The sequence below is a fragment of the Gekko japonicus genome, unplaced genomic scaffold (assembly GCF_001447785.1).
Source record: "Gekko japonicus isolate JY-2015 unplaced genomic scaffold, Gekko_japonicus_V1.1 scaffold156, whole genome shotgun sequence".
NCBI lineage: Eukaryota > Metazoa > Chordata > Lepidosauria > Squamata > Gekkonidae > Gekko > Gekko japonicus.
Window position 1 is genome coordinate 430,237 of NW_015166424.1, and position 13,139 is coordinate 443,375.

The following is a 13,139-nucleotide window of genomic DNA, read 5'->3' on the forward strand; positions in this document are numbered from 1 at the left end:
TGTATTTACTGTTGGGAGAGTGAATGTTTAGCCTCTGTCTCTATTATTCCATTCCCAAGTCTGCAAAGCAGGCATGCTGCCTGTTACTGGGCAGGAAAGAAGGACTGGGCTTCTGGCTCTGTTCTTCTCAGCCTACCTGTTTGCCAGCTAGTGTAACAAAAGTGTTTTTCATTCATACAAGACAAGTGTAGTGCTTATAGCCAGGGGCAGAGAAACCTTGAGTCTGCACCTCTTACCCCCACCACTTATCTGTGCAGCTCTGATGTTCTGCGAGCTGAAAGCATGGATTTTGCTTACAGGCCAAGAAACAATGTGCACAGAAATGCAAGTCTGAAAAATCCTGTTTGGTGGGTAGACTGCTGACTGTTCAGGTTGGATGCTACTCTGTCACTTCCCCGACTGTCCCAACGACTGCCAGTGAAGTTGAACAAGACAGCAAACGTCCAGGAAAAAAATCCCGATCCAAATGTTGGAAATTGTTGGAGCCAGATTGTTATACTCTATTATTATATTAATAATTAATTTGATTCAGATCAGATCCTGACTAGTTATTACCTGAAAATACATCTCTAGAATTAAAAATGAATGATTTTTGGCTTAAAAACTTATATGTCATCAGGACCAAACCTTTGGATCCTAAATACCTGTCAGAGGGCAAGCATCTGGCCAGTGAGCTTTGGCTGTTGGAAACAGTATGGTAGATATTAGATATTTGTAGATTTGTCTTTATATATTAAGTGCCATTTTTATTGGAATGAATTGGGTCTCTGCAGTTTTTTGTATGCTTTTCTTGATGCTCAATAGCATTTCCAGGTAACAAAGTTCAATTTAGGTGCCTGCATCAGGTCCTGTTTTTAGGCATACATAGCATCTAGGAAAAATAGGATATACTTTAAAACAGGTAAGATTTGCTACCTTTCTGGAAACTGAACTAAGAAAATCCAAGGGGCAACAATAACACTACATATTGTAACTTGGCTCTTCTCCCCCACACATCGATTGTGTTTAGGATTTAGAATTTTCTTTCAAAATACTTAAGAGATGTTTAAAGTATCCTCCCCTTTTCACAATCTTTAAAAAAACTGGGAATGTCAAGTTGTATTTTTTATTGTTGCAAACTGGATTTTATTTTGTATGCTTTTGATGTGTGGGTTGGGACTTTATGTTCTCAGTAGACTGATAGGCTTTTATTTTAGGGTATTAAAATCTCTATAATTATTATTGCAGACCAGGAAGGAATTCAAGCAAGCTGTGATTTTCAGCTTTGCCAGCAATCAGAGATCAAAGGGCAGTGTGAAGCGCTTTTGTAAAAGAAGCAACTGCTATTTAGAATGCGGCAATGTTGTTGCCAACCTAGCAGTTCGAAAGCAAGAAATTGCAAGTAGATAAATAGGGACCACTTCGGTGGGAAGGTAACAGCGTTCCGTGTGCCTTGGTGTTTAGTCATGCCAGCCACATGACCATGGAAACGTCTTCGGACAGCGCTGGCTCTTCGGCTTTGAAACGGAGATGAGCACCACAACCCTAGAGTCGGACTCGACTGGCTTTCGAGCAAGGGACCCTTTACCTTTACTTTAATGTTGTTAAGACCACAGCTAAGCATTTACAATTGTGGTCTAATTGAGTTTGTGACAGCATGGAATTTTCTTATGTATTTGCAGATGAGGAGGTGGACTCTGTTAAATGAAATTATCGACTGACATAATACAATTTAAATCACAATTTGCAGACACTGAAAATAAGTTAGTTTTAAGAATTGTTTTGAAACTGTGTAAAGAATGAAGTGAGATTATTCTGCTGACCCATTTTATGAAGATGAACATTGGGTATCTCTGCAATTTAAGTCAAAAGGGTAAGGAATGCCACAACTCAGTTATGGTCTGGATTATTTATTTATTGTTTGGCAGAGTTACATACAGGAAGCATGTCATAATATAAAATACATAAGAAACAGTTTTGCAGACAGTTTGGGCAATTCCCTTAAACACTAATATCTAAATTTTCAGTCCACTGGATCGCAGCTGGGGAGAGTCCAAAGAACTCCATAACATCTCCCTAGAAAGCACAACACTCACATTCCTGTGACAGATGGAAAATAGTTTGGCGGGCTGCACCTCAATTGCATTTGGGTCCTGGTATTTTGCCCTATTTAAACAATAGGTCTTCTATTAGCCATATTCCATTCTTTATGTGGCAAGTCAAATCCTGCGGGCCTCTTGTTTGTGTTTATCAGGTTATAGATATCTTGTGGAGCTCATTGCATCCATGTTTGCAACCATTCATTCCCTAGACTGAAATTTTGTGATTGCAGGATTTGTGCAGAACTTATTGCTGGGTGTCGGGATCTTAGTCTGGATAACCCCGTGTCAGCCATGTCTTTGTGGATCGGCTACTCTGTTTTCAATTATCTTTCTATATTCATGAAGAAGAGCATCTTGTCTTTGGAGATGCAGGGGAGCGATGTGGCACAATGTGGGTAGCCAATAAGTCAAAGTGGATTTAATACATCTGATGATGGTTCATTGTTGTGTTGAGTTGGACATCAAGTTTGTGGACATGGGGGCTGTTGGGCCACACTGAAGCACAATATTCCTCAGTACACCATCTCTGTACTATATGCAGTAATGTACTATACACTAACACAGTACTATACACCACCTTTGGAGCTAGGCAGAGTGTGCATATTACTCCCATTCAGCAATCATCCCACTGGCTGCTTACCAGCTACTGGACTCAATTAAAAGTATTGGCTATCACATACGAAGCCCTTCATGACCTTGGTCCATCTTATCTGCAGGGCCACCTCTTTTCTAAACTGCATCCCAATAGCTTCACACATTTGAGTAAGGACTTCTCCAGATGCCACCCTGCAAATGGGCAAAATCAACAACTGCCCATACATGTGCATTTTCTATTGTATCCCCCACCTAATGTTGCCAGCCCCCTGGCCACCGGTGGGGGATGGGGGCAGGGCTGCCAGATCCAGGTTGGGAAGCTCCTGGAGATTTGGGAATGGAGCCCGGGGCAGACAGGAATGTCAGTGGGTTACAATGCCATAGAGTTCACCCTCCAGAGCATCCATTTTCTTCAGGGGAACTGATCTCTGTAGTCTAGAGATGAGCTGTAATTCCGAGATCCACAGGTCCCACCTTATGAAACGGCTTGCCTTAGGAGGTCATAAAGGCACCCATTCTCCTTGTTTTCTGAAAATTAAGCAAAACTAATTATTCCATTTTTACACAGGTAATAGGGTTGTAATACAATGAAATAGTTCAGTAAGATGCTTTGGTAAAGGGATAGGGACTTTGGACTATGCTACTATGTAGTGTCTGTAGCTGTGAGTATGCTCCTCCTATGGATGCATCATTTAATGTATCATGTTTAAATGATTATTTTTTCCAGATTTCTGCTATCCAAACCCTATTGCACTGTTTATTGGATGTCCTGCCCTGCTGAGTATATTTGACTTACGCTATGTAATCCATCTTGAGTCTCAGTGAGAAAGATGGGTTATAAATGCCAATAAATAAATAAATAAAACCCAAACCAGGGGATCAAAAAGTTGTAATTTAAGATACTGCCCCAGCAAATGCATAAGCTTCTGTTAAACACCTGTAAAGGATTAAATGTAATGTGTATGGGGGTTTGGGTTGTGGTAGCAGTGTAGAAACCTTTTATGATTTTCTCTTTTCCTTAGGCTCTGTAGAGGGTAGAGTAAACTCCTTAGAACAGGGGTGTCAAACATGCAACCCAGGGGCCGGATTAGGCCCCTGGAGGGCTTCTATCAGGCCCACAGTGGAACTGGCTGTCTTCTTCTTCTTCTTCCAGTTCTGCTGCTGCTGCATCATCGTAGGTTTGCAGCTTACAGATACACACCTGAACAGCGTACTCAAGATTGCAACAGCACAGACATTTTGATGCAATAATTCAGAGCAAGAGGTATCAGTTATCAGACACTATTAAATAAACAAAACATTGCAAGAGTGCTAATGTTTTAAGCATGTTTTTTGTTTGAAGTAAAAAAACCACCTTTGTGTTTCTGTCCTTTATAAAGTTTATATCTCTGATACCTGGCATTACATTTTATGACACACACTCCATTTGGATCTTGTAAATAAAGAGAACTGTTTATGTGTTGAATGTGGAGTTCCCTCCTTTGTGTAGCAAATAGCCCACAGCCAGGACAAAGAGCACTATTAGAGTGAGTCCCTGGAGTGACAACTTCTTTACAGCACCTGACTTCAATATATATTAATTTAGAATTGGTTCCTAAAATATCATGCATTGCAGGCAGTGGTGTGAGTGCTTCTGAGGCATGGCTTCTCCAACATCACCCCCAGTATCATTGCAGTAAACCAGTCACATGGGTGGAGCTGCCGGTCCTGGCATTGGCAGTAACCAGGTCTGCCCAACATGAATGGATTACATCAGACACTACAGAGAGCATATCTGTGAGGGACTGCACTTTAAAAAACTTAGAAGTGCTGTACAAACAGGTAAAGAACTGTGAAGGGTTAATTCTTCACAAAACCAGAGAGCCTTGGGTGAGAGGCTGCTCCAAAAAATCTGATTGGTTAGCATCAGTTGAGCAGAGAAAGACTTGAGAGTTGAATGCTGAGGAGAAATTCAGTCTGAATTCAGCCCTGACTGAGAGCAATTTGACACAGATGGATTGCTGGAGAGGTTGGTAAGGAAGAGTGGTTAGTTAGGCAATGACTCCCATTCAGGCCAAGAAAAGGTGATAGATCATCTAGAGAGAGAAAAATTTCCCTACCCAGTTAAAACAGGGAGAAAACTCTGAAGAGCGGAGAGATCCTTGGTCTGGTATGGCTTGAGATTGCCTTTTGAAGCCAGAAGGGTCAGTAAAGCTCAAGTAGACTACTGATGTGTTTAGTGAAGGAGTTTGGGTACAAGATAATCCCAGCCCTCTGGAAATCAAGAGTCAGTGAATACTCAAAGAAAGTGTACTGGTGTGTTGAGAAAGCACTGAAATGAAAACTCCTCATCTTAAAAATTCTAAGTCACTGTGAAAAGCTTAAGAAACTCTCAGTTGGTTAAAACATATGAACTGAAGTCTGTGCATGCACTGATTTACCTCAGAAATTTTACCCCTGATTTCACCAGACATTTTCCTCACTATGTTGAATAAACTATTTTGTTACTTTTGAATTTCAAAAAGCCTTGAGTGCCAGTTCAGTGGTCTAAATTGAAGGCTAATCTCAACCTTTCCATCAGGTTCCCGGGCTGAGTCAGCAACAAAATATCAGGCTCTTACAGCGTGGGACATCCATAGTTTCTTCACAGAAGAAGAAAAGAGATAGGTAAAAGCGATAACTAGGGTGGCTCAGTCAGACAGGGAAAGAAAAACAGGGAAAATCTTGCCTCTGAGGCAGGAAAGTGGAAGAGGAGACGAGGGAGGAACCGGCGGGATGGGGGGGAACTTACCTCCTCCTGCTGCTTCCTCCTCTGCCTCATGTGTGGAGGTCCCCCCCGCAAGTATCGCGGGTCCTGCCCCTTGTCTATATACTAATAGCCAAGTGTCCCCAGTGTGTGTGGATACTTATTTCTGCAAATTGGGGGCACATGGAGGCTCAACAGAAATTCCTGCACACTTGAGGCATTACTTAGGTGTGCAGAAAAATCGGACATGTTTAAAAATATATACAGGGATACCTAAATCCCCAAAAAACTGAAACTGTGTTCTCACGCATGCGTGGATAATGGACTTGCCATTTGGAACTGTGGCGGAGCTTACTACTGGCAGCTGTGAGGGAGCTGGGGGAGGCTTGGCAGGCGGGCAGCCGGGATCCGAGCAGAGGGCTTGCCGCTGTTGCTGCTGGTGGGTGGGCGGCTGGGAGCCATGCAGGGCTCACTACAGTTACTGCTGGGCGGTGGGGGGGGGAGAGTTCTGGGTGGGCGGGCGGCTAGGATCCGGGCAGGGCTTGCCGCCATTGCCACTGGGCTCATCTGCAGCTGCCACCACCTCCTCCTCCTCAGTGAGGACCTCCTCCTGCTTTGCAGGCCGTGGGCCGTGGGGCATACTCCCCCCCACGAGTATCGCGGGTCCCGCTTCTTGTTTTTATATAATGGCAGATTTTGTAATACACCTGTTATATTTCTCATCCACTGTATTGGTTTAAGGTCCTTTTTGCTGTTGGTTTTGTTACACAGGTTTCCTAAAAGCCCTGCTCCTGTTTGTTTTGTTAGCATTCAAATGAAAGCATTTCCCCCCCCAAAGCATGCAAAGTCTGCAAAAAGAGTGTGTGAATCAAGCAGAGCCCAATGGAATGCTAACCATCCTCTCTCAGACACAGAATCCTGGAAGGCCAGGGGTTAGCGATGGGAAGTTGAGATTGGAACTGGTCACTTTTGAATCATTGCTAGAGAACTTGGAAAGACCTGCTTTCAAAAATTTACAACCTGCTTTTCCTAATGGATGGTCGCAGGTGGTAATTTCAGGTGTAAGTGGGGGAAACAGTGACAACTCTGAACTCTGTCTGGCAGATAATTTTTCTAAAAGTCTGGTGGCATCCTCATATATAAATCTAAGGGAGAACTGTGACAGTATATTCTTAGTACTCAGCTCTTTACTGGATAAGTAAAATCTATCCAATCAGGGCTATTTTTGGGCAGGAACGCAGAGGAACGGAGTTCCGGCTGGCTTCCAAGTTGGCCACGCCCAGCATTAGCATAATAGGTCACACCCAATAGCAGAAACTCATCAGGATTGGCTACATTAGGGGTGTGTGGCCTAACATGCAAAGGAGTTCCTGCTACAAAAAAGCCCTGGGTTTGGACAACAAACAAGGTAAACAAAATAAGAAGCAAAAGGTGGGTGTGGCTGGATGAGCACACTTCTAGTAACATGGGGGTGTGGCCTAATATGCCAATGAGCTGTGCTCTCAGGGGTGTGGCCCAATATGCTAATGAGTTCCTGCTGGGCTTTTTCTACAAAAAAAGCCCTGCCAATAATCATGATGTTAAGACACTGTGGATGTCCTTGAGCGAGAGCTGATTTTCTTTCGACATTTGATGAGACTGCCCTGTGTTGTTATGAAACATTTTTCATTTTAAAAGTAACACACAACAAATTACCACACAGTACCGAATGTACTGACCACTCAGCTTGGACACTTAAGACTGGACTGTACAAACAAAACACTATGAGATGGTCTTGAATTTGTCATCTGCCAAAGTTCTGATTGCCTAAAGGCATCAACATGAACATTGGAACAAATGGGCTAATTGAGATTCGGAAAACTCACCAAATGGCAAAGCTAAGGGAGAGGCAAATACATTTTAACAAAGACATTTCAATTAGCCTGGCAACTGTTTATTTATATATTCATTTTCTCCCCAATGGGTACCCAAATTGGCTTACAACATTGTTCTTTCCTCTTTCGTTTTGTCCTCACAACAGCCACCCCTGTAACTGGCTGAATGTCACCCAGCAAGCTTCCATTACAGCAGGGGTCATTTCGTAGAAAAAGAGGTGCAGGAGCTCATTTGCATAACTCATTCGCGTAACTTATTTGCATATGCCACACACCCCGTCATCACCGGAAGTGTGTCAGAAGGCAACACCCACTGCTCAGGCTCCACTGGACTGTTTTGGATTGATAGCTATTGGGGGTGGGGTGGGGGGAATGTGCAGATCTGTCCTTGCAGAGGAGGGAGAGCTTGCACCTGAATAAAACTTGGTCTTAAAGGTGCCACTGGACTGTTTTGGACCAGGGGGAGCTCTGCAACTTACCTGGCTGCTTCTTGCTCTGACTGAGGGCTACTGGGAGCAAGGGGCGGGGCTTGTTGCATGTGCCCACCCCCTGGGCTCTTTACTGCCGGAGCTCCGCTCCTGTGCGCTCCTGCAGGAAATGACCCCTGCGTTACAGAGTGGGGATCTGAACCTGAGTCTCCCACATCCTAGTCTGACACTCTTAACTACACCATGCTAGCTCTTAATGGAATGAAATTCATACACACAGACCTTTGTCAATAGTTTTATTTATGTTATTTATAGTCTGCCTTTCTCACAAGAACTCAAGGCGGATTATACAGAGTGAGTCCATACGATCAACCCAGAGAGACATTCAGTAACCAATGCATTAGGATTGTACAAGGCTGGAACCAACCAGAAAGAACTGAGCATAGCATAAATATTATCATGACACGTTAAGTGGTACATAAAGTACATAATAGAATCCTACTTACAGTAAGCTGTATACAGCAGGGTAGACCGCAGTTTCTAATCATTTACCCAAGTAAGTCGGTGAACCATTTTGTACAGTGCATCCCTGTTACCTGTGCATAAAAGCACTCTTGAATAATTCAGTTTTGCATAGCTGGCAAAAAGCCAGGAGAGTGGGAACCTTCCTGACCTCCTTAGGCAGGCCATTCCATAAAGTGGGATCCACAACAGAGGAAACAGTTGTAGGCGTTGCCCATTTGCAGGCTGGCACCTGCAGAAAGCCTTGCTGACATGAGTGAAGCTGTTGTGGCAGAACGTAGGGGGAGAGGCAGTCCTGCAGATGAGAGACAGTCCCAGGGCCATGAAAGGCTTTATACGTAATAGCCAGTACCTTAAAGTAAGCCTGGTAACAAATTTTTAAGGGATTTTAATATTTTTATTGGTTTATTTGTAGCAACCTGTCGGCCGTCTCCTGTAAGCCGCCCAGAGCCTGTTCACAGGGTGGGCGGGGTATAAATGTAAATATAAATAAATAAATAAATGGGCAGCCAATGGTGTGTCTGCAGAATTTCAGGGCTCTTTTTGTTGAAAAAGCCAAGCAGGAACTCATTAGCATAATAGGCCACACCCAACAACAGGAACTCATTAGCATAGTGGGCCACACCCCTGACAGCACAGCTCATTAGCACATTAGACCACACCCCCATGTTATCAGAAGTGTGGTTATCCAACCACACCCACCTTTTGCTTCTTATTCTGTTTACCTTGTTTGTTGTCCAAACCCAGGGCTTTTTTGTAGCAGGAACTCCTTTGCATGTTAGGCCACACACCCCTAATGTAGCCATTCCTAATGAGTTTCTGCTGTTGGATGAGTTCCTGCTGGGCGTGGCCAACTTGGGAGCCAGCCGGAACTCCGTTCCTGTGCGTTCGTGCCCAAAAATAGCCCTAAGCATAACTGTCAACGCCAGTGATTACTTGCACTGGAAGTCTGCAGAAGTTTTATGAAAAACAAATGCATGTTTGCATGCTATATTAATATTTCTTCTGTTATGTTTCCTAATTATTTTTCAGTGAATATAATTTATAAGCAATCTTGTACATGTTTTCAGTTTTTCATTAAAAGATTTCTGTAGAAGCCAAAGAAGGAACCCCAAGGACAGTGCTGCTAATCAAAATGATCAATCAAGACTTAATTTGCCCCAGTTCAGCCAAGGGAATCTGTGTGCACAGTGGATGCAGATGTGCCTTGAATTGATGGATCCCTCTGGTATAAATCACTGTCACAAAGCACAACTAGAGCTGGATAGGGACAATTGTGCCACAGAGCAAGTGCACAGCACAAGTGCAGGCAGAGGCAATGGTTGCAGATTACTCATGCTTTGTTGTACATTACAAAGGAGAGCTAAAAGCTCCATACACATTGGGGCTGATTTTGCACTAGAGTTACTTCGATGTTGCGCCGCCGTTTGCCCCGATACTATCGGTCAATTTCACACCCGAAGCTGCGAGTCTGCAGTTTGACTCGCGGCTTCGCCCGATTTCCCCCACAGTTTCGTGATCCTGTTTTTTGAGAATCGCGAAACTGCGGAGGAAATCGGACGAAGCTGTGGGTCAAATGCAGACCCGCGGCTTCAGGTGTGAAATTGACCAATAGTATCGGGGCAAACGGCGGCGCAACATCGAGGCAGCTCTAGTGCGAAATCAGCCTTTGTCTCTAACCAATTTAGGAGTTTTGGATAAATCCTTATGTTTGCCATAAAAGATGTGTGAACCCATAAAATCTTAGGGGTACATCCTGCAGGAAAAAAAGTGATTTTCAAAATGCACACAGGGACACACACTCTTTCCGTGCATGAATATGTATAACTTTGAGCACGTGTGTGTATCGCTACTTCCCCACCCACACATCTCCCCTGATAATATCCTCATTTGCACACTGAGGCTTTGATTGTGAGTGAATGGATGTGCGTTATGCTTAGACAAATGTTGCTTCCTCTAGGAAGCAAATAACTGTGCAAAAGGAAAGCAATGTACATACATGATGAATGTGAAATGTATGCAGGAGCAAAGGCCAAAACAAAGAAAGAAACTAGGTCATGTTTCCTTGCCAATCAGAAGTTATGCACATGTATTGACTCTAATTTGCAGCAATCAACGCCTAAGCCAACCTGTTGAAAAACATTATCTGACAATATTTCAAGAGAGTTTTCTATTCCTAAACACTGATTTTGAAAGATGAAATAAAATGTTGGACTGGCACATGGAGAGCTAAATTAATTATTTCTGCAAAACACTTCACTGCATTTAAGAAAAGAAAACAGCTTGCAGAAAGTGTAGAGAGTTGAAATTAAAAAGTGTTTGCAAGCTATCCTGCAAATTAATTGTCTTTCCTGACACCCGAGGATATCGCTGATGTCTCCATGGCAACCACTTTTTATTTATTTCGTTCTTAATTGCCTTTGCATCTCATTTTGACTAATATTTGGCACCAGTAAAATAGGACACGTGGTAGTTTGGCTGGTTTGATGAATTGTTTACAGCCAACCAGCTTTTGTCGTTTCCCATATTTTCAAAGCTTGGCTAAATCTACTGCTCTTTTGTATAGCACGGCAGAGATTACACGGTTTATGCAGCAATTAAGGAGAAACAACACATTTTGTACAACTTATGACTTAGACCCAAACTATAGATTATCGGGGGGAGGATGACACATGATCCAACCATCAATTTGCATCTCCCCATTCAGGGCTTTTTTTGTAGAAAAAACCCAGCAGGAACTCATTAGCATAATAGACCATACCCAACAGCAGGAACTCATTAGCATATTAGGCCACACCCCTGACAGCACAGCTCATTAGCACACCCCGTGTTACCAGAAGTGTGGTCATCCAGCCACACCCACCTTTTGGTTCTTATTCTCTTTACCTTGTTTGTTGTCAAAACCCAGGATTTTTTGCATGTTGGGCCACACACCTCTAATTGTAGCCAATCCGAACGAGTGTCTGCTGTTGGGTGTGGCCTATTATGCTAATGAGTTCCTGCTGGGCGTGGCCAACTTGGGAGCCAGCCGGAACTCCGTTCCTGAGCGTTCCTGCCCAAAAATAGCCCTGTCCCCATTAATGTTTAGGCTGAGAAAACATGATATGACATCATCACTCTGCACATAGAACACTTCATAGGTGTTATCGAGGAACACATGCCATTCTGACATGGTTGTTCTTCAACTCCCCAAACCAATTTTACCTGTGAGTTCCTTGAGGTAGGCTCGCACACAATAAACCAGACTTTATAAAAGTAATGAAAGATTTATTAAATGAACCAAAAATAGTCAACTATCAATTACAATATCTTCAGATCCAAGTAACAAGAAAAATAACAAAGCTGTCTATCTAATGCACTGCATACCTGTGTTGCAGACAGCAAGTCTCCTAGGAGTAGCAGAAGATAACAGAGCGTAGACGTTAAAGCAGTAAGGTACAATAGCATAGCAGCATTCTACCCATAACAGTCAGCCATAGCAAAACATATCTCTTACTAGCCTATAGCCCCAGTTATAGTCCTTTGCCCCACAGAGTCTTTCTCTGCCAACCAAAGGTGTTCTCAGGAATCCCTGAGAAAATGCTGATCTTTGCTTCTTCCAGAAGATGTTAGCATCTGCTCCTATTTTCCCCTCCCATTACACTATCCAATTAAGCACAGGTTCCCTTGATGTACCCAGTTACCACATTCCACTGAATGACATAATGTTGGTGGTAGTAAGAGCTCTGAAACCACAGACACCTGCAAGCTCAAACGGGCCTCACACTATTCCCATTAACCCTTCTGATGGAGTGAGAGTGCCTGAGCATCACAGGTGGCCACTGGTGGGATGGCGTGAAAACGCTGACAAAATCATGCCATTCAGGTTGGAGTGTCACACTAGGATCTTGGCAACCCCGGTTCAAATCCCCACTCTGCCGTGGAACCTTGATGAATGAGCTTGGGCCAGTCACAGACGCTCAGCCCAACCTACCTCACAGGATTGTTGTGAAGATAAAATGGAGGAGAAGAGAATAGTGTAAGCCACTTCAGTTCCTCTGCTGGGGAGAAAGGCGGGCTATACATGAAGTAAATAAATAAAATAAATCTTACTTTTTAGAGTTCTGACAGAAGAGACGCAGGAACAGATTGCATGTTGGTAACAGCTGTGTATCCCCATAATCTTTAGTGTGGGCCTGCGCTGGGTTGGGAACTACCTGGCAATTTTGGGGATGGAGCCTGGGTGGGGGTTTGGGGGAGGGGATGGACTTCAATGAGATACAATGCTATAGACTCTATCTTCAACGGCGGACATTTTTCCCCAAGTGAACGGATCTCTATCACTTGGAGATCAGTCATAATAGAGGGAGATCTCCAGCCACTACCTGGATGTTGGCAACCCTACTTTAGAGTGCTTTCCCATGTCACACACAGCAAACCTAAGTTTGCCCCTGAGAGTTCATCCCTATAGGGAACCTCTGTAATACCAGGAACAGTATTGAAAGATGAAATGATTTTTTTTTTTTAAATGGGCCCCTGAACATGTGTAATACATGAATGCATAGTCACCCCTCTGTTTAGATTGCAGTTTATTTGCAGATTGAAAGCTGTTTTTCTTGTTTCTTTGGCTTTCCACACATGCCACTTTGCCTTCCTGCCTGACTTCCAAAAGTCTACCATGTTAGTTGGTGTTAACTGGAGCACAATCATGCATTCTTGCACAGCCACTTGGGAACTGCAGTTCCATCCAAAAATTTCTAAACATGTGCCAGCATGATGAATTCATCTGAATAATGAATGCCACCAGCTATGCAACACATACACTCTAATGTAGGTATCTAAATGATGCATGACCTGTCCATGATGACCAGTAGTATACATAATTTAACCAAGCCAATACAGTGCATACATGCATCAGCAATGTCTGTCTAGCCAC